The sequence below is a fragment of the Canis lupus genome, chromosome 32 (genome assembly GCF_003254725.2).
Source record: "Canis lupus dingo isolate Sandy chromosome 32, ASM325472v2, whole genome shotgun sequence".
NCBI classification, from domain to species: Eukaryota; Metazoa; Chordata; class Mammalia; order Carnivora; family Canidae; genus Canis; species Canis lupus.
In genome coordinates, this window is record NC_064274.1 from 16941576 (window position 1) to 16960091 (window position 18516).

The 18516-nt window shown below is 37.8% G+C and overlaps 1 long non-coding RNA gene across 2 annotated transcripts in view; it reads right to left on the bottom strand.

Moving 5' to 3' along the window:
* Window positions 1-12150: 12150 nt before the first annotated feature.
* LOC112645283 (uncharacterized) overlaps window positions 12151-18516 on the bottom strand; it is a 169107-nt gene continuing 162741 nt past the window's right edge. Inside the window, exons 6-8 of one of the 2 annotated variants that reach the window (XR_003127034.2) lie at window positions 16325-16920; window positions 13698-13871; window positions 12151-12510 (exon numbers count right to left, since the gene is read on the bottom strand). This is a non-coding gene — a long non-coding RNA (uncharacterized LOC112645283). Of the gene's footprint in view, window positions 13872-16324; window positions 16921-18516 lie in introns of both variants that reach the window. The other variant, XR_007407723.1, reaches the window with a different exon arrangement.

Below are 18516 nucleotides of genomic sequence, written 5' to 3' on the forward strand. Positions count from 1 at the left end.
TCCTCCTTCTCTGTTCAAATTCTATTAACTTCTAATTGGAGAATTTTTTAAACTTTCGTTTTGAAATAATACTAGATTTACCAAAAAAGTTGCAAAAGTAGGACAAAGAATCCCCATACACCTTTTACCCATATTTCATAAATGTTATCTTATATAACCATGACACTATCTACAAAATCAAGAAATTAATGTTAGGAATTGGCTTTAATATCAGGCAAGACTATTATCTAATTTATAGAAATCATTCGGATTTTGTCAATTTATCCACCAGTGTTCTTTTTCTCACTCAGGATCTAATCCCCCATTACATGACATATTTAGTTTTCCTGTCACTTTACTCTCCCATAATCTGGAATAGTTCTTCAATCTTTCTTAATCTTATATAACCTTGACACTTGTAAGAATGCTAGACAGTTTCTTAAGACATTGCTCAATTGGGATTTCCCTGATGTTTTCTCAGGATTAAACTCTGATTATTCATTGTTGGTAAGAATATCACAGGAATGATATTGGGTCCTTCTCAGTACATCATATCAGAAGGTTCATGGTATCAACTTGTCCCATCGTGGATGACATTAATTTTTATTGTGTGCTAAGGATAAAGAAGGGCTACTTTTATTTATTTATTTTTTTAATAATAAATTTATTTTTTATTGGTGTTCAATTTACCAACATACAGAATAACACCCAGTGCTCATCCCGTCAAGTGCCCCCCTCAGTGCCTGTCACCCATTCACCCTCACCCCCCCGCCCTCCTCCCCTTCCATCATCCCTAGTTCGTTTCCCAGAGTTAGGAGTCTTTATGTTCTGTATCCCTTTCTGATATTTCCCACACATTTCTTCTCCCTTCAAGAAGGGCTACTTTTAAATCTTATTCTAGCAGCATTAGAGAGTCTTGCCTAGGTCTAGAGACATGCTCTACTTAATTTTTCAGATCCTTCTACAAGGCCTTCAAAGTCCTGTGTTTGGTGTCAGGGAATACCAGAAAAAAAAAAAAAAAGACATGGTGCTTATCATAGGATGACAGATTCATAAGTATTTATAACAAGCTGTGAAAAGCACAATGCCAAATATCTAAGATGATATAGGAGTAAAGAAGAAAGTATTTGTGCCTCGACAGGAAAAACGATCAAGGAACACATCACACAAGTGGTGACAATTTAAGAGGGGACTTGAAGGACAAATAAGCTTTTCTCTGGTGGAAGAGAGAATAGAAGTAGATGGACTTTTGTAAGCAAGAACGAAGCAAGGTAATCATGAAAATATTTGCAGTAATCAAAGAGTAATGAGAGGTTTGATGTAGCAAGTGCATGTGAAAGAGTGACTAAAGCTAGGTAGGGTAAGCCAGGAGGTCTTTCATGCTATAATTATAAATTTAGAGTTTACCACATCGATGCTTGATGAACCTTTGAAAAAGTTTTCATGGAAGGAGAATAAAAAGTTTTGGTGTTGGTGGTGGTGGTTGTTTTTAACACAACTATGTTGGCAATGAAGAAAAAATGTCTACAGCTGAGACAAATGGATGTTTGAGAATTTTTGAAATGTGAGCCAATTGTGGTAGTCCAGGTAAACAACAAAGAGGTCCTGATCTGGAAAAGAGGCACCCTAGAATTAAAGGTAAATGATAAGTATATAAATTTTAAAGGGGAATTGATGCTCCATTCAGAATCATCTTACTCCTTGAAATTGGATAAACTGGTGCCAAGAACTAACTTAGTCTGATGGAAGTTGAAAATGTAAGAAAAAATAAAAATAAAAATTGGATTTGAGTTGCTATTGGTGAGAACCATTCAAAGATAGGCTCCCTATAGATAGAGCTGAATACTTCTTCACTGACATCGTGATAGCAATTGACTCAGTGCAGCCACTACGTTATGTACAAAGGTGAGCAAATGGAGTCCTTCATTGTAAATGGTTGGAAGGAGTCATATTGCTGGTGATAGTATCCAGAAGCATCTATTAGTTTTTAACGAATTTCTTCTATTGAATAAACTATTATCATTGAAGGTAACTGTAGTTATTCTTGTCATTATTTATTAATAAATAAGGAAACGCCATGCTTATATTGCATACTTATTTTCTAATAGTTAATAGCTGCATATCTATTTTGTTTTTTTCAAAGATGAATTAGTAGCAAAACGAAAGCAATCTGTTCTGTTTTATTATATTCTGGTACTGCTTGTCCCCCAAAGTACTTCCATTCTATTTTTATTTTTAAAGGGAGGGAGTGGAGAGAATATAAAACCATAGCATTCTCAGTATCTGAGGCAGACATACCATTAAATTAGTAGAGAATGTGACAAATACAAAACATGGAGGTTTTGCCTAAAATTATCCTATCACTATTTCTGTGGCCTAAAATGTGGAGAAATGGGGAAAATAATATTATTTGAGAGGGAGTAGAGAAGCTGTCCTGCTAGGCTTGGGAAGTAAACTATCTTATTGTGAGGGGGTCTAAAGAGAGGATTGGAGGGCCAAGAACTGTGGGCAGCCTAGGAACTGAGCAGTCCCAGCCAACAGTAAGATAATAGGGATGTCAGACCCACATGCACAAGGACAAGAATCTTGCCAACAACCTGGGGAGCTCAGAGTGGATCTTTGCTTAGCCTCTAGTAAGACTGCAGCTCTGGTCAACAGATGGATTCCAGCTTGCGGAGACCCTGGAGCAGACACTCCAGCTGTGTTGTACCTCGACTCCTAACCCATGGAAACTATGAAAATCATAGATATGTATTGTTTTAAGCTATCAGCTTGTCATCATTTGTTATGCAGTATAGAAAATTGATACCTGCAAGTACAAGGCTGCTGTCACAAGGACCTAACACAGCAGAGCAGCTTTGGAGCTGGGCGGCAGGGGGAGGAGCATGATAGAGAAAGCCTAAATCACAGTGAACACACTGTTCATAGAAATACGGACTTCAAGGACACTGCCACCGAGGGCTCAGAGGAAATGGTGAGCCACGTCCCAGCAAACTGGAGAAAGGAGCAAATGTATTATATGGTGGTTGGATATTTAGAGATCATGTCTCTGTAATTATATGGAAAACAGGATGTGTAAGTAGTATATTTGGTTATAGTGTGAGGGAGACTTTCCTTTTTTTTTTTTTTTAATTTATTTTTTTTTATTGGTGTTCAATTTACTAACATACAGAATAACCCCCAGTGCCGGTCACCCATTCACTCCCACTCCCCGCCCTCCTCCCCTTCTACCACCCCTAGTTCGTTTCCCAGAGTTAGCAGTCTTTACGTTCTGTCTCCCTTTCTGATATTTCCCACACATTTCTTCTCCCTTCCCTTATGTTCCCTTTCACTATTATTTATATTCCCCAAATGAATGAGAACATATAATGTTTGTCCTTCTCCGACTGACTTACTTCACTCAGCATAATACCCTCCAGTTCCATCCACGTTGAAGCAAATGGTGGGTATTTGTCATTTCTAATAGCTGAGTAATATTCCATTGTATACATAAACCACATCTTCTTTATCCATTCATCTTTCGTTGGACACCGAGGCTCCTTCCACAGTTTGGCTATCGTGGCCATTGCTGCTAGAAACATCGGGGTGCAGGTGTCCCGGCGTTTCATTGCATTTGTATCTTTGGGGTAAATCCCCAACAGTGCAATTGCTGGGTCGTAGGGCAGGTCTATTTTTAACTGTTTGAGGAACCTCCACACAGTTTTCCAGAGTGGCTGCACCAGTTCACATTCCCACCAACAGTGTAAGAGGATTCCCTTTTCTCCGCATCCTCTCCAACATTTGTTGTTTCCTGCCTTGTTAATTTTCCCCATTCTCACTGGTGTGAGGTGGTATCTCATTGTAGTTTTGATTTGTATTTCCCTGATGGCAAGTGATGCAGAGCATTTTCTCATATGCATGTTGGCCATGTCTATGTCTTCCTCTGTGAGATTTCTGTTCATGTCTTTTGCCCATTTCATGATTGGATTGTTTGTTTCTTTGGTGTTGAGTTTAATAAGTTCTTTATAGATCTTGGAAACTAGCCCCTTATCTGATATGTCATTTGCAAATCTCTTCTCCCATTCTGTAGGTTGTCTTTGAGTTTTGTTGACTGTATCCTTTGCTGTGCAAAAGCTTCTTATCTTGATGAAGTCCCAATAGTTCATTTTTGCTTTTGTTTCTTTTGCCTTCGTGGATGTATCTTGCAAGAAGTTACTATGGCCGAGTTCAAAAAGGGTGTTGCCTGTGTTCTCCTCTAGGATTTTGATGGAATCTTGTCTCACATTTAGATCTTTCATCCATTTTGAGTTTATCTTTGTGTATGGTGCAAGAGAGTGGTCTAGTTTCATTCTTCTGCATGTGGCTGTCCAATTTTCCCAGCACCATTTATTGAAGAGACTGTCTTTCTTCCAATGGATAGTCTTTCCTCCTTTATCGAATATTAGTTGCCCATAAAGTTCAGGAGGGAGACTTTCCAACAACGTGTTGAGGATGCTGTTTTTTTTCTTACTGCTTGTAGTAAAATGCAAGAGGAAAGAGATAGATTGAAAAAAGGATTGAAAAAAGGAGCCAAGTGTGGATGATTTGGGAAGTTTTCAATCTCTCCAGACTGCAAAAGATGCTAAAATTTTCACTGTCAGGAAAACATGTTCTAGAAAAATGCTAAGGTTCTGACTCTGCAACCTCTTGCTAAAAATCTCAGATCAAATAATCAGAGTATTTAGTCATACAAAAGGTGTTTCAAGAAATTACAGGTGTCCCATATGGACCCTCTCCATCTGACTATATGCTCTCTAGGAAGCTTAAGGCCATTGTCCCTTAGCCATATATGTAGGAGCTGGAGAAAAGATTACCTGAAAAAAAAAATCCATAGATATGACTTGCATTTAATGGAGAGAACTCCTTTGAGATCCAGAGAAGACCCACAGAGCTCTTTTTTTTTTTTTTTTTTTTTTTTTTTTTTTTAGATTTTAGTTAGTTATTCATGAGAGCCACAGAGAGAGAGAGAAAGAGGCACAGACACAGACAGAGGAGAAGCAGGCTCCATGCAGGAAGCCCGATGTAGGACTCGATCCCGGGACTCCAGCTTGGACCAAAAGGGATGAAGAATACAAAACAAAAGAGATTCCCCGGAATCCTGCTGCCACAAAGTAGGAGGATAAAACAACTCAGCTGCAAACATGTACTACCTGTAATGAAAAAAAAAAATTATTCAAAGGACAGGACCACGAAGCCAGAGGATGGCGCCAAGAGCCAAGGAGGCCTGGAAATCCAAACCTTGAAGCCCAATGAAGGAATACTGGCTGGAGTTTGGCCAGCTGGATTTCAGTCCTGCTTCAACCAATGACTCCTTTTTACCTCTATTTCCCTTTTTATTTTAGAACTAGAATGTCTTCAGCTGTTAGCCTATACTCGCACTACCACTAACTTTAGCTTCATATCACCTTTAGTTTCACAGTCTTACAGATGGAGAAGAATGGTGCCCCAGGAACTATACTTCATGGATCACACTTGGGAACCTCAGCCATACCTGCACCCATTTTCTCTGGACTTTGAGCTGAAGACATAATGGGATGAGAGTCTTGAGAAACTTGGAACAGAGTGAATGTATTTTAAATGCGAGAGGGACATGCGTTGTTGGAAGCCAGAGGGTCAATTACAGTCGACAGAACCAACGGGCCCCCATGTTGAGATCCTATAAATCTTTTGCCTTTGAATGTGAGTTCTTGCTTCTAACCAATAGGATATGACAGAGGTAATAGGGGGAAAGAGAGAAATCACTTTCAGATTTCTTCTTTGTGCTTGATAAAAGAAATCTAAGGAAAAAAATTAACTTCTGAAACTCCTCTATTCATTTGCTAATCTATTTCATCTTCATTTAAACCCTTCAATTTTCTCTCACTAAATTATAGAACCTATGTTCTTTAGTTTTTATATTCTCATCTTCACTTTCAATGGTAGCCTCAAACTCTTTTTAATAGGAAAAGGGTCATGTAATCTTTTTTAACATATATATCTCCACCTAGGAAGATTCCTATATGTGAGGGTATCTATAGACTCAATTCAATAAGGAAGGCCATGTAGCTATTGCTCTGCATACAGTTATGCCAAGCCAGAGAGCATCAAAGTCTGGTAGGACATCCTACCTGATTCCATCTCATCTCTTCTTTTTTCCCTAAGCTAATGGAAAATTGGTTCAAAGATCTTTATGTTTTTAACTGAACCTGTGTTCAGCTATACTTTTAATCTGATTGTTTATTTTCATATACAGGCCATCAATGTTGCGTCTTTTTTCCCCTGACTTCCTTACAAACATTCATGTCTAAACTAACCAATAATCTGAAAAAAAGAAAAACTGACCTTCGGAAGAGGGGAATGTAGAGGACACAAAGACCCCACATATCTATAGGAAGGAACTCCCCGGATTAAATACCTAAGTAAGTATATAGCACAGAGAACACATTTTCCTTTGGTGTATTCCAAAAATCCTATTCTAGAGCTTCTTTCATCAGAGTAAGATGTTAGAAAAAGCAACCTTTGATTGACCCACGTTTTGTGTTTCTCTTGTGCCATTTTTCATCTTTTTTTATCTTTTGTCTTCCTCTTCGAGCAGTTTCATCCTCCTTTATTCCTCATTCAAAGATTTCTTCGCAAAATACAAACAATAGCAACTTGATACAACTAATTTACCCAACTTTTCTATTCCAGAACCCAAATCTCTTCCTGCTTTTTAAACAGGCCCACATTCCTTGAAATAAAGTGCAACCCTAGATGCAACATTCTGGAACTTTCACAACAGTTTAGTAATCTTATGCAAACCTGATTGCCACCACTATTTTAGGAGCAAAAGAAAAAGCTAAAGTGAAAAATAATAATTATTACTAAGCACCACTTTGGGTAAGACCTTTATTTATATAATTTGCAGACTTGAAGTATTCATGGTGAACTTCATATTTAAGTAATATTTGACAAAAAAAGCCAAATCTATCAAAATCAGGTATAAAATGCCAATAGCAATCTGAGATTGTTTGATATCCTATTACTGTTATTTCAGCTATCTCAAAATAGCATTTACACTCAAAATTACTCTGAAATAATTATAGTTATTAGATCTACTAATTAATCCGATTATTTTGGGTGTTAATAAGAAAGTACATAAAATACTATAACAAATATTTTGATAATTGTATTTCAATGCAATAATTTTCTATTGTAATCTTGTATATTTTTCTTTATGCATAAATGCACATTTGTGCATTATTCTGAAAAGGGTAGCTTCTCTTCACTTCCAGAGAAGGTGCTATCATCTGAACAACTGTGTCCCCCCAAAACTCATATGTTGAAATCCTATTGCCTCATATGATAGTATCAGGAGGTAGGACCTTTGGCAGGCAATTAGGTTATGTGGGTAGAGCCCCCATAAATGGGATTAGTGCCTTTATAAAAAAGACACCAAGGAGAGATCCCTCACCCTTTCCACAATGTGAAGATACAACAGGAAGTATGCAACTCAAAAGAGAGTCCTCACCAAAACCACATTGACACCCTGATTTTTATAAGATTGATTGATTGATTGATTGATTGATTGATTTTAGAGGGGGAGACAGGGAGACAGAGTCCCAAACAGACTCCTTGCTGAATGCAGAGCCTCAAGCAAGGCTGCCAATGTGGTTGGACTGAGAATATATTTAGCTCTTGGTGAAAAAGCAGTCCTTCTTTTTTTTTTTCTTTTTAAAGTAGGGTCCACACCCAGCAAGGAGCCCAACACAGGACTCAATCTCACGACCTTGAAAGCATGAACTGAGTCAAAATCAAGAGTTAACACTTAACCAGCTGAGCTACCCAGGCTCCCCAGCAACCTGATCTTTGACTTCCAACCTCCAGAATTGTAAGAAATAAATGTCCATGGTTTATAGCTACTCAGGCTGTGGTATTTTGCTATAGCCACCCAGAAAGACAAAAGGGATTCACGGCATACACAAATACATTAAGACTGTCTGATAAAATATCAGGTATGAAACAAAGAGGAAAAAATGTTCTTATAATCAATTGATAAATTTATAAAAATAATACAGCTCTTCAGATTTTCTGTTTTATTTTGTATAAGTTTTGGTAAATTGTATTTCCCAAAAAATTTATCCACTTCATCTAAGTTGTTAGATGTAGGTATAAAGTTGTTCAAAAAATAAAAATAAAAAAATAAAAAATAAAAAAAAAAGTTGTTCATCTATTCTCTTATTTTTCTTTTAATGTCTTTATAAGATCTGTATGTTGTTATATCTCCCCTTATTCCTGATATACGTATAACTTATGTTCCCTTTCCTCATTTCTTAATTTCTCTTGGTAGGACCCTAACCATGTTGTTGATCTTTTAACATTGTTAAATTTTTCCATTGTTTCTCTACTTTCACTGGTAGTATATCTTTCTTTTTTTCCACATGAACACTTCAATGTATAAATTTCCCTCTAAGCACTGTTAGCTTCATTGTGCAATTTTTGTAATTTCGTGTTTTAATTATTGGTTTAAAATATTTCCTAAATTCACTGATGAGCTCTTCTTTCACCCATAGTTATCTATCAAAAAGACAAGAAATAACAAGTGATAATAAGGATGTGGAGAAAAAGGAATGAACATTCACACACTGTTGGTGGAAATGTGAACTGGTATAGCCACCATGGGAAACATTATGAAGTTTCCTCAAAAAATTAAAAATAGAATACCAAATGACCCAGCAATTCTACTTCTGGGTACTTACTCCCCAAAAATGAAATCAGTAACTCTCAGAAATATCTCACCACAGGTTCTTTGCAGCATTATTTATAATAGCCAAAATATGAAAACAAGTGTCCATTAAATAGGTAAAGAAATTATGATACATTTTTTTCTAACTAGTTTAATGAAAAAGAATTATTAGGAATTAACATTTTGCTTCATGTTAAGTAATACATATGAATTATATCTTAAAACCATTATTTGAAATCTAATGTTAAGCATCTCTACTTCACTGATTCAAAGTTGTTGCATGCGTGGTATCTGAATGAATAAAATATTAATAATAGTAACACATTTATTAATGCTTCAAATACTCTTCTAAGTGCTTTATATATATTATCTCAGTGAATTTTCACATTAACATACAACTTAGGCAGTAGTTTCATAGACAAATAATTCTCATTTTATAAAGGAGTAAACTGAGACCCAAGGACGTTAAGTAATATATGTATACAAGTGACACAGGTTGTATATGGTGGAATTTAAAAGCCCATATATAAATATAATGCTGTATTGCTTCTTTTATTTAAGAATTTTATTTATTTATTTATTTATTTATTTATTTATTTATTTGAGACAGCCATTACAAGCCAGGGAAGGGGGAGAAACATGGAGGGAGAAGAAAAAACTGACTCCATACTGAGAGAGCCTCACATGGGGTTTGATCCCAGGACCTTGAGATCATGACCTGAGCCAAAGGCAGATGATTAGCTAACTGAGCCACCCAGGTGCCCCTGCTGTACTGCTTCTTAAAAATACAAATCTTTGTCTCAGGCATTAACTTGGATCTTTACCACAGAAAAAAATATTATTTACATAGTTACATTTGTCTTATTTTGCCTAATTTTTAACGTGCTGTGTGAAGTTATTAGTAAGCAGAAGTAAGCATTGTAATTACAGAATTTTATTAACTAGAATAGCTTATTTCAGAATCAAAGTTTATTTCACAATTTGTGATCTTTTCAGTGTGTATGGTTGACATATCAGAAAATCTTTTTTTTCTCTTTACATTTATTATTTTTAATTTATTTTTTATTGGTGTTCAATTTACCAACATACAGAATAACCCCCAGTGCCCGTCACCCATTCACTCCCACCCCCGCCCTCCTCCCCTTCTACCACCCCTAGTTCGTTTCCCAGAGTTAGCAGTCTTTACGTTCTGTCTCCCTTTCTGATATTTCCCACACATTTCTTCTCCCTTCCCTTATATTCCCTTTCACTATTATTTATATTCCCCAAATGAATGATAACATATAATGTTTGTCCTTCTCCGACTGACTTACTTCACTCAGCTTCTCCGACTGACTTACTTCACTCAGCAGAAAATCTTTAATGAAAAAAAAATTTAAAAAAAAATTTTTTTTAATTCTTTAATGCTTAAAGAACTTGTACATTCTCTTTTTTTTGTTTCTTATCTGCAAGACAAGAAATTAGATTCAATCTGATTAGTGCATACTGTGCAAATAGTTACATCATTCTTTAAGTTATAACCTTAACTTTTATCACTGAAAAGAAAAATCCCTTTTTCTGCCTCCTTCCCCACCCTGAGTCTCTATCTCAGCTGTTTGCTCTTATCATAAACATGACATGCTGTAAGACATGAACGAGTGTGTACCTAAGCAAAATAGTTATTTCCTTAACTTGACTCACCAAGGCACCCTAGAGATTAATACTCTTAGTGATTTCACAGGTCTCCTGTGCATGTGAATTTCCATGAAATTCTATTCAACTGGAGTAACTAAGAAGAAAGAACAATGTTCCTCTATACAAGGTGGGTTTTGCATTGTCCCACACATAGCCTGCTGATGGCCGTGGGATGGCAAAGTCATCTTCATTAGACGGAATTTAATAGTGAATCAAAGTTCTTGTGGAGAATAGACTGATCTAAACTTTAGCCTCCCTTGGGTCTTGCTGAAAGATTAGAGGGAAAGAGTAGGGCCTTAGTAAGTTGAATGTATCAGATTGTTTTTCACTAATAGTTCTCTTGTAAAACTCTGAAAACCACCCAGTTTAACCCTTAAAAAAAGGAGAAAGCAAAAGGAGTGGGACAAGGGAGGGGAAAAACTCAGGTAGCATACCACAGGCATCGATTTCATTGATTTTTGAGATGTTCTGTTATCCCAGTAGCAAGTTCCACAGTTTGGAGTATGTACAAGTGACCAAAATTTGTCCATCAAAAGTAGAACAGTTTTCTTGCTACATATACTAACCCATGGCAAATGTCACAATGCTATCATTTAATAAAGAGTTTACAAAATTTAATTGCCTTTTAGTTTTGTTCTGTGATAGGAGATTCTGAGTCTCAATTCAAGAATGTAGTTCTTTGATAAAATCTTTTCATAAATACTCTGAATCCAGGAAGAGTTAAAGGTAGAAGAAAAAAGAGAAGCAGCACAGGGAAAATGTATCAACCAGCACCTGTACAGCAGGATCAGACATAGTTAACAAGAAAAAAGGAAGGAGAAACAAATGTGTTAGGTGATCTTTAGTTTAAAGAAATCTCTGTTGGGCAACTGGGCATTTTGCTCCTTGCCTTTTATTTCCAACTTCCTTTCAAAGAATTCGTTAAGTGAAAAGAGAGATGATGGCAGCTCAGTATATCAAAGCTCAGTTATCAGTTGGCTTATTCTAGTATCTTTAGTCTTTTGTGGATGCCTTATGATGTGTTTTGTGGTGACACTGGAAAGTCAATCTTATACCAGTGATTGCCACATAAACATTAAGGAGTCTGAAAAAAAAAATCACAAAATAGAAATAGTTGCTCTCTCAGGTATAAAGTGGCACTGATAAGAATTAATGTATCCAAAAAGATTTGGGTAAGTTTCTTTTTTCTTTTTTTGGAGGGGGGAGGTGCAAAAGAGATTGACTTCTTTTTCAGTAGGGTGAGAAGGAAGGCCTAAAAGAAAGAAAAAGGCATAATGGAGACTGTTGCATTGTCAACTCTTTAAGTACTGGCCGTAAGCAGGTTGGCGTGATTATTGACAAAAGTAATTAAAAAGCTTACTACAGCTACAAAGAAATCTGTTTCCTTTTTATGTAATATCTTTATTTTAAAAAATTCACAGAACTATTAAACTTCAAAATCAAAGTACACCTTCTGGGGGATAAATGTACTTTTGCTGATTCTGTAACAAGAAGACTTTATAAACTCTTGAAAGATGGCATACTAGTCAGCAGGAGACATTCTCATCGGGAGCATGAAGAGAATTGAATAAAGGTACTATTTTCAGAGTCACCTGCAGGATTAAAGGAACCAGTAAAAGATGGTGAGTCAGCCAGGAAGTAGCAACAGCAGGAACCCATTACCGCCCTAAGGCTATTTGGGCAAATGGAAGAAGCAGTGTTTCCAGACCAACTGAGAATTCAGCTATGTGAGAGGGACACAGCCCCAGAGCCAAAGCCAAAGGGGAGAGAAGAAATCTTACCTTCTCCTCCTGCCTATTTATTTCCTGCTGTGCCTCTGATAGCCAAACCCCTCCAGAAGCCAGAATGAGCTTAGGTGCCCCCGTCTTCGAGAATAAGAACCTCCTCTTTCACTGGCTTAGGGCACAGATCAAAGCAAAAACAAAAAGAAAATTGATGGTGGGGTTGGCAGATGCATGACCAACTGAAGTATTGAAAGAAAAATCACTGTAGGAGGGTCAAGAAAGCCAAGAGAGCCTGAATTGCAGTCTTCGATGTATGAGAAGTCAATTTCCTGTGGCTATGACTTTATTCATGACTGTAGCTTTAGTAATGATCTTTCAGCTGTAATAGACGACAGGAGTAATGCAATTCACCTTTAGGAAAGATGTTTTAGAAAGAAAATGTAAAAAACACAAAAGCAAAAACAAAACCCAAACAGCCAAACAGGTTGTATGAGAAGATTTTTTAGGGTGACTTCATTTGCAACAATGACAGGTACAATCCATTTTATTCTAGTTAACCATACTAATTCTTATTTTCATTTTGGTATATCTATATTGTAGTGTCTTCATTTTAGCATATCTGTATGAAGTAGCATGATGTATTTCCTTCAAGAGCATTTTGACTCCTCAGAATGTTTTAACAATGAGCAGTGTTGTACATCGATTTTAGTCTGAAATCTCTAACAGGACAAACACCGCAATGAAATGAACATTCATGAGAGAGGTTCCTCAGGAGATAGAAAACACATCATGCATTAGAACATTTTAGAGCTGAAATGAACTTTTAAAGATCAAATCTAAAACTTTTATTTTACGGGTAAGGACAAAAGTCTAGACATAGCTGTAGTCTCCCCTTAGCAACACAATTCTTGTTCTCAGCAAAGTCAAAATGAACCAGTCTTCCTGACTTCCTCTCCCACATATTCCTTTACCTACTTCCCCATGGTGTAGTTCCTATTTATCCTCCTATTCTGTAGTAGAACCAATCTTGTTTCAAGGAAATAGAAATTACTTCCTAAAACTGCCTGTACAAAAATGCACTGAAAAGATGCACCTACCACCTTAGTATTTCTCAACCAAGACTTGAAGACACCATACACGGTAAGGAGGGGTGTCCTTGTGGATTACCAGAAGCTCTGGGAGCTGCCTGCACCCATTGTCTCTCTGTGGACCTTAGTTCTATCATAACCCTATTAGCCAACTGTGCATTCAGAGGCTCAAGCTCCATTCCCTCAAGTTTTCTCCAACAAATTGAGTTCATCATTTTGCAAGACCTGAAAATGAAAGAATTTTACCTTGCTGCATTTCAGCTTCATGAAAGAAACTGTCAGAGCCCACAGAGAATTTCCTGGATATAAATCAATTTATTTGAACTTTGGTTCTGTCTTATCCTTTCTCTATCACACTATTATTACTTAATCTCATCATTTGCTACTCCTATTTCCTCTTTAATGTCTATAATTTTTAATCTATGGTGTCTTGCTTTATTATACTTCCCTGTGGTGAGTTAAAAAGAGGGCCCAGCCTTTCAGGCAGGTGTGTGCTTGCTGTGTGCTTACAGATAGGTCACTGAAAGTCCATGCAAATTAGGGTACTTCACGGAGCAGCAGAAGTTCATCTGGAGTAGCAGGTGTGTTGTAGAGGAGAACTATAAATGACTTGGTTCGAATGATGGCTGTTGATGCTCCTCTGCTTAATCTTGCAGTTCACCTCATGGGTCATATTCTTGACATCTGAACCCCACAAAAAAAAAATGGTCATGGAAATCTCTTGTCTGATGTTGCACTAGATGGGACATTAAACTTTGTAGGACAAGAAGATCACCAAGCGTCCCGCCTCCATTTCTCTCAACATAAAGATTTGAAAATTTTATAAATAATTATTCAAGGAATATAGGAATTTAAGTTAAATGGCCTCTGACAATAAAAGCTTAGGAAAGTTTTAGTCTTTTACTATGAGAGATTATAAAAGTAAAATAATTTAGTATGTACCAAGGCAGGCAGTATTTGACATGAATTTAAAAAATCTCTGTAGTCAGAATAGTATTACATTTTGGGGAGTTCCTGGGTAGTTCAGTCAGTTAAGCATCAGCCTATAGCTTAGGACATGATCTCAGGGTCCTGGGATGGAGCCTCTCCCCATCAGGCTCTGCACTCAGCAAGGAGTCTGCTTGCTCCTCTGCCCCTCCCCCTGCTTGTGATCTCTCTCTCTCTCTCTCTCTCCCTTAAATAAATAAAATCTTTAAAAAAAAGAATAGTATTACACTTTTTAAAAATACCATCATAGATTTTAAAAAGTGAAATAGATCTCTATCTTTCTAGAATATCTTAAACTTCTTGCTTTTTTAAAAGTAGAGTCGAAAATCTGTAGTTCTCAACTGTTTATCTGTGGACTAGGGCTAATCTATGAAAAAGAGTCAATATTGAAAAGAGAAAATAATATTAAGTACAAACTAAAGAGTGTGTGAGTGAGTGAGAGAAAGAGAGAGAAATGTTTGTAAAATGCCAGCCTTCCCTTCTTATGGAAAGACCCAGCTTTCCTCTGGGATTTTGCCATTCCTACTCCAGGAGAGTTAAACCACTATGATAATAGATGGTAGCTGAGTTTTAAAATGTTTCCTGGGGAGCCTGGGTGGCTCAGCAGTTTAGTGCTGCCTTTGGCCCAGGGCATGATCCTGAAGTCCCGGGATCGAATCCCGCATCGTGCTCCCTGTGTGGAGCCTGCTTCTCTCTCTGCCTGTGTCTCTGCCTCTCTCTCTCTCTGTCTCGAATGAATGAATGAATAAATAAAATCTTTAAAAAAAAATGTTTCCTTACTTAAAAGAAAATACTCAGCAAAACCATGTCCATCTTCTTCTCCACTTCCTTTTTTTAAATTGAAAACTCGGGATCCCTGGGTGGCGCAGTGGTTTGGCGCCTGCCTTTGGCCCAGGGCACGATCCTGGAGACCCGGGATCGAATCCCACATCGGGCTCCCAATGCATGGAGCCTGCTTCTCCCTCTGTCTGTGTCTCTGCCTCTCTCTTTCTCTCTGTGACTATCATAAATAAATAAAAATTTAAAAAAAAAATTAAAAATAAATAAATAAATAAATAAATAAATAAATAATAAATTGAAAACTCTTTACTGATTTGTAAAATGTAGGCATCTAGGAAGGTTCTTAAGAAGTCTTAGGTTGCTGAACCTGGTTCTCCGAAAGTGCTGATCAAATTTGGCTGAACTATTATTCTGATTCATCACAACTGTTGTTGCCAATTCTAAAAGCCACAGACAACTACAACATATCAGTCTCTACAAATCTGAAAGTGAATTAGAAATTTTTGATCTTGTTAAAAAAAATACTCATGCCTAGTTGGATTTTCATTATTGTTCTCACTCTGATCTCATTACCTTTATTAACTTTCTCCTTACTACCCAACATGCCTTCTCAGCTGTCTTTTCTGTCAAATATTGACATTGGAACTTTCCAAATGATTCCAAATCAACACACACTGCTTTTATTTATATTACCTAACAGACCAATCCTCAAAAATTGTGAACAATCATCTCCAAACCTATTGCACTGGAGAACTGAAAGGCTAACAACTCAAGAAAGCTGGTGGTATGAGATTAAGAAAGTAGCTTTAGGGATCCCTGGGTGGCTCAGCGGTTTGGCGCCTGCCTTCGAACCAGGGCATGATCCTGAAGTCCCGGGATCCAGTCCCACATCAGGCTCCCTGCATGGAGTCTGCTTCTCCCTCTGACCGTGTCTCTGCCCCTATCTGTGTGTGTGTGTGTATCTCTCATGAGTAAATAAATAAAATCTTAAAAAAAAAAAAGAAAGAAAGAAAGAAAGAAAGAAAGAAAGTAGCTTTACTAATCATTGGGGGGGGGAAGTACTAAGGCTTATGTATAAAGAATTATCTCCAATTTCCCTACTGTGCTGGGACAAAATACCCTTGAGCCTTTTCACACAGAAATTAATTTGTATAAAATTATTGATGGTAGAAGAGAAGAATAAGTAGCTCCAGGCATGATTCAGGCCCTGAGTGTCTGTCTCCTGAGGCCTGAACAGAGAAGTAAAAGCCTTGGATTGCCTTAATTCTTTGGGCTAAAATCTCCTACAAGTAACTTCTCTACCCCCTCTGAATCCTTGGATAGCCTGCACAGTGCTAGGGCCAGGTTGACACTAATGAGAAGAAACTCACTCTTAAGCCCCTGCAGGTTTGGGGGTGAGGGGTGTCTGCTCTGAGCCTGCCCCCTTAAGCTTAGCCCTCCAGGTATGCCTCATCCCAGTCCTGGGCATCAGACCACACACTAATGGACTTGAGATCTGACAGCAAAACCCCCAAACAGCAGCATGGGGTGGGAGTAGGGTGTGAGATTTCTCTCTGCCATACCTGAAAAGAAAGGAAGAATGAATTTAGGGATGCTGACTGGTGAAGAATGAAAGAATTTCCCCCACTTGTCAATGAGGGGACTATAAAAAGAAGTGACACACTTTTCATACCTTTTAGGCATGTTTCACAATACCTTTTCTTAAAACATCTTTTCTTTATAGTCTTAATAATTGTCGCTAGGTAAGCAACAACCTCTTTTAAAATGATGCAAAAGATACCATTTTTTAAAAATGTGTCTTTTTCAACTCCATCCTCTCTGCCATTAAGGACTTTTGGACCACCATCATTAGCAAACCCTCTTTGGCCTTCATCCCTGTGCAGGCTCTGCAGATATTTGCCTGAACTGAAGTCTGGTAATGAAGTCCTGGAGTCTGTTCTTATCTGTCTTCTTCTGAGAAGTAGACCTACAATGGGATTAAAGGAAAGAAGACTTTCTTAGGGATAATACCTGGGTAAGAGAAAATGAGGAAGGAGCCAGAAAAGACTAGGAGAGTCACAGGACTGCGATGCAGGTCTGACACGAATGAAGGGGGGCATGAGGGAAGCATTCTAGACTGTTCTTGTGCAGTCTAAGGATGGGTGAGCACCATCCAGGAGTCCTTGAGGCAAAAGCAGCCATCAAAGTGGACTCACGTCTCCCAAGAGCAGTGTTGCCTTAGTATTCCTGCCTCACTCGGGAAGCGCTGGGGGTAGCATGTGGGAAGCATGGCCATGGTGCCAGAGCAGCAGCTGGGGCCTTTGGTAAATTAATTTCCTTGGAGTCCGAGGTCTGCAAGGCACATTCTCCTGGCCACCACAACAAGTTGTGGCTTTTTAATCTTTCACACCTCTTATACTTGAGAATTAGGACTGATATCCCTTCCTCCTCTGAGAAAACTTTTGGACCATTCCTCCTCTGCTTTCTTTTTAAGAACAAAATAAAACCCAAGACAAAGGCCAGCAGTTCTCAGGCTCCCACCCTTCAGCTAGTCCATCTTCTGCGCACTCCCCCCAGTCACTGAACTTTGCTATCTCCTATGATCTCCTTCACTCTAATCCTTGCCAATAGGTCAGTTAAATTCAATCCCTGGGGCTCTCAGTTCCTCATTTTCTCTATCATCCACGATGTTCTCCTTTTCCCCTCTTCTACACTCCCTTCAAAGATTTGCTCAAATAGCACATTCTCACAGAATCCTTCTTAGAATCCCAACTATAAGTGATCAACTTCATACTAGCACAGTTAGGGGCCATGGGAACTAGCCCCAAGTGAAAAACATTACATATCTGGGGAGCTTTTTGTTGGCTGTTATTGTTAAACCCTTTTCCTACAGGGCACAACCAGAATGCAGCCTGGCTGCATATACAAGGCCCCATATACAAGCCAGACTGAAGACAGAAGATTCTAGGTCTCCAAAAAGCACCTGTGCGCTGCCTGAATTGCCTGAATATCAACCAATAAGGACAAGGCCCTTCCAATCAATCAGAATGAGGCACTTATATCCCCTTTCCCATATTAGCATACTGGTCGGAGTGGGAACCTAAGCTGGAGCTCTAGCCCCAATAAAGCCTTGCCTATGCCTTTCACTATTGGATCTGGTCTCTTGTAGTCTTGGGCCAGAGAAATCAATTCCAGTAACAATAGCATCTAATCTGTTCATTCAAAGCTCAGTGACAAAATGTATCTATTTATCCCTGATAATTGATTATTATCTTTTCTCTACCATAGACTCTAAGTTCCATGAGGGCAGTTAGGTCTAGTTTGTTCATCCCTTTCTTCTCAGCACCTGCAAGTTACCTGACATAGTAGGTATTCAGCAGATATTCCTTATATAACTATATGATTAAATAACTATAAAAACAAATGAATAATCTGAATTGAGATGAATTGAATAGGCTATGTTAATAGATATTGCTGCCAAGGCTTATGTTTGTCTATATTTGAAACATATATAGTTATCAATGTAATTAAAAACTTCATAAGAATTTAAAATTTCTCTCATTATTTTATATCCTATGACAAA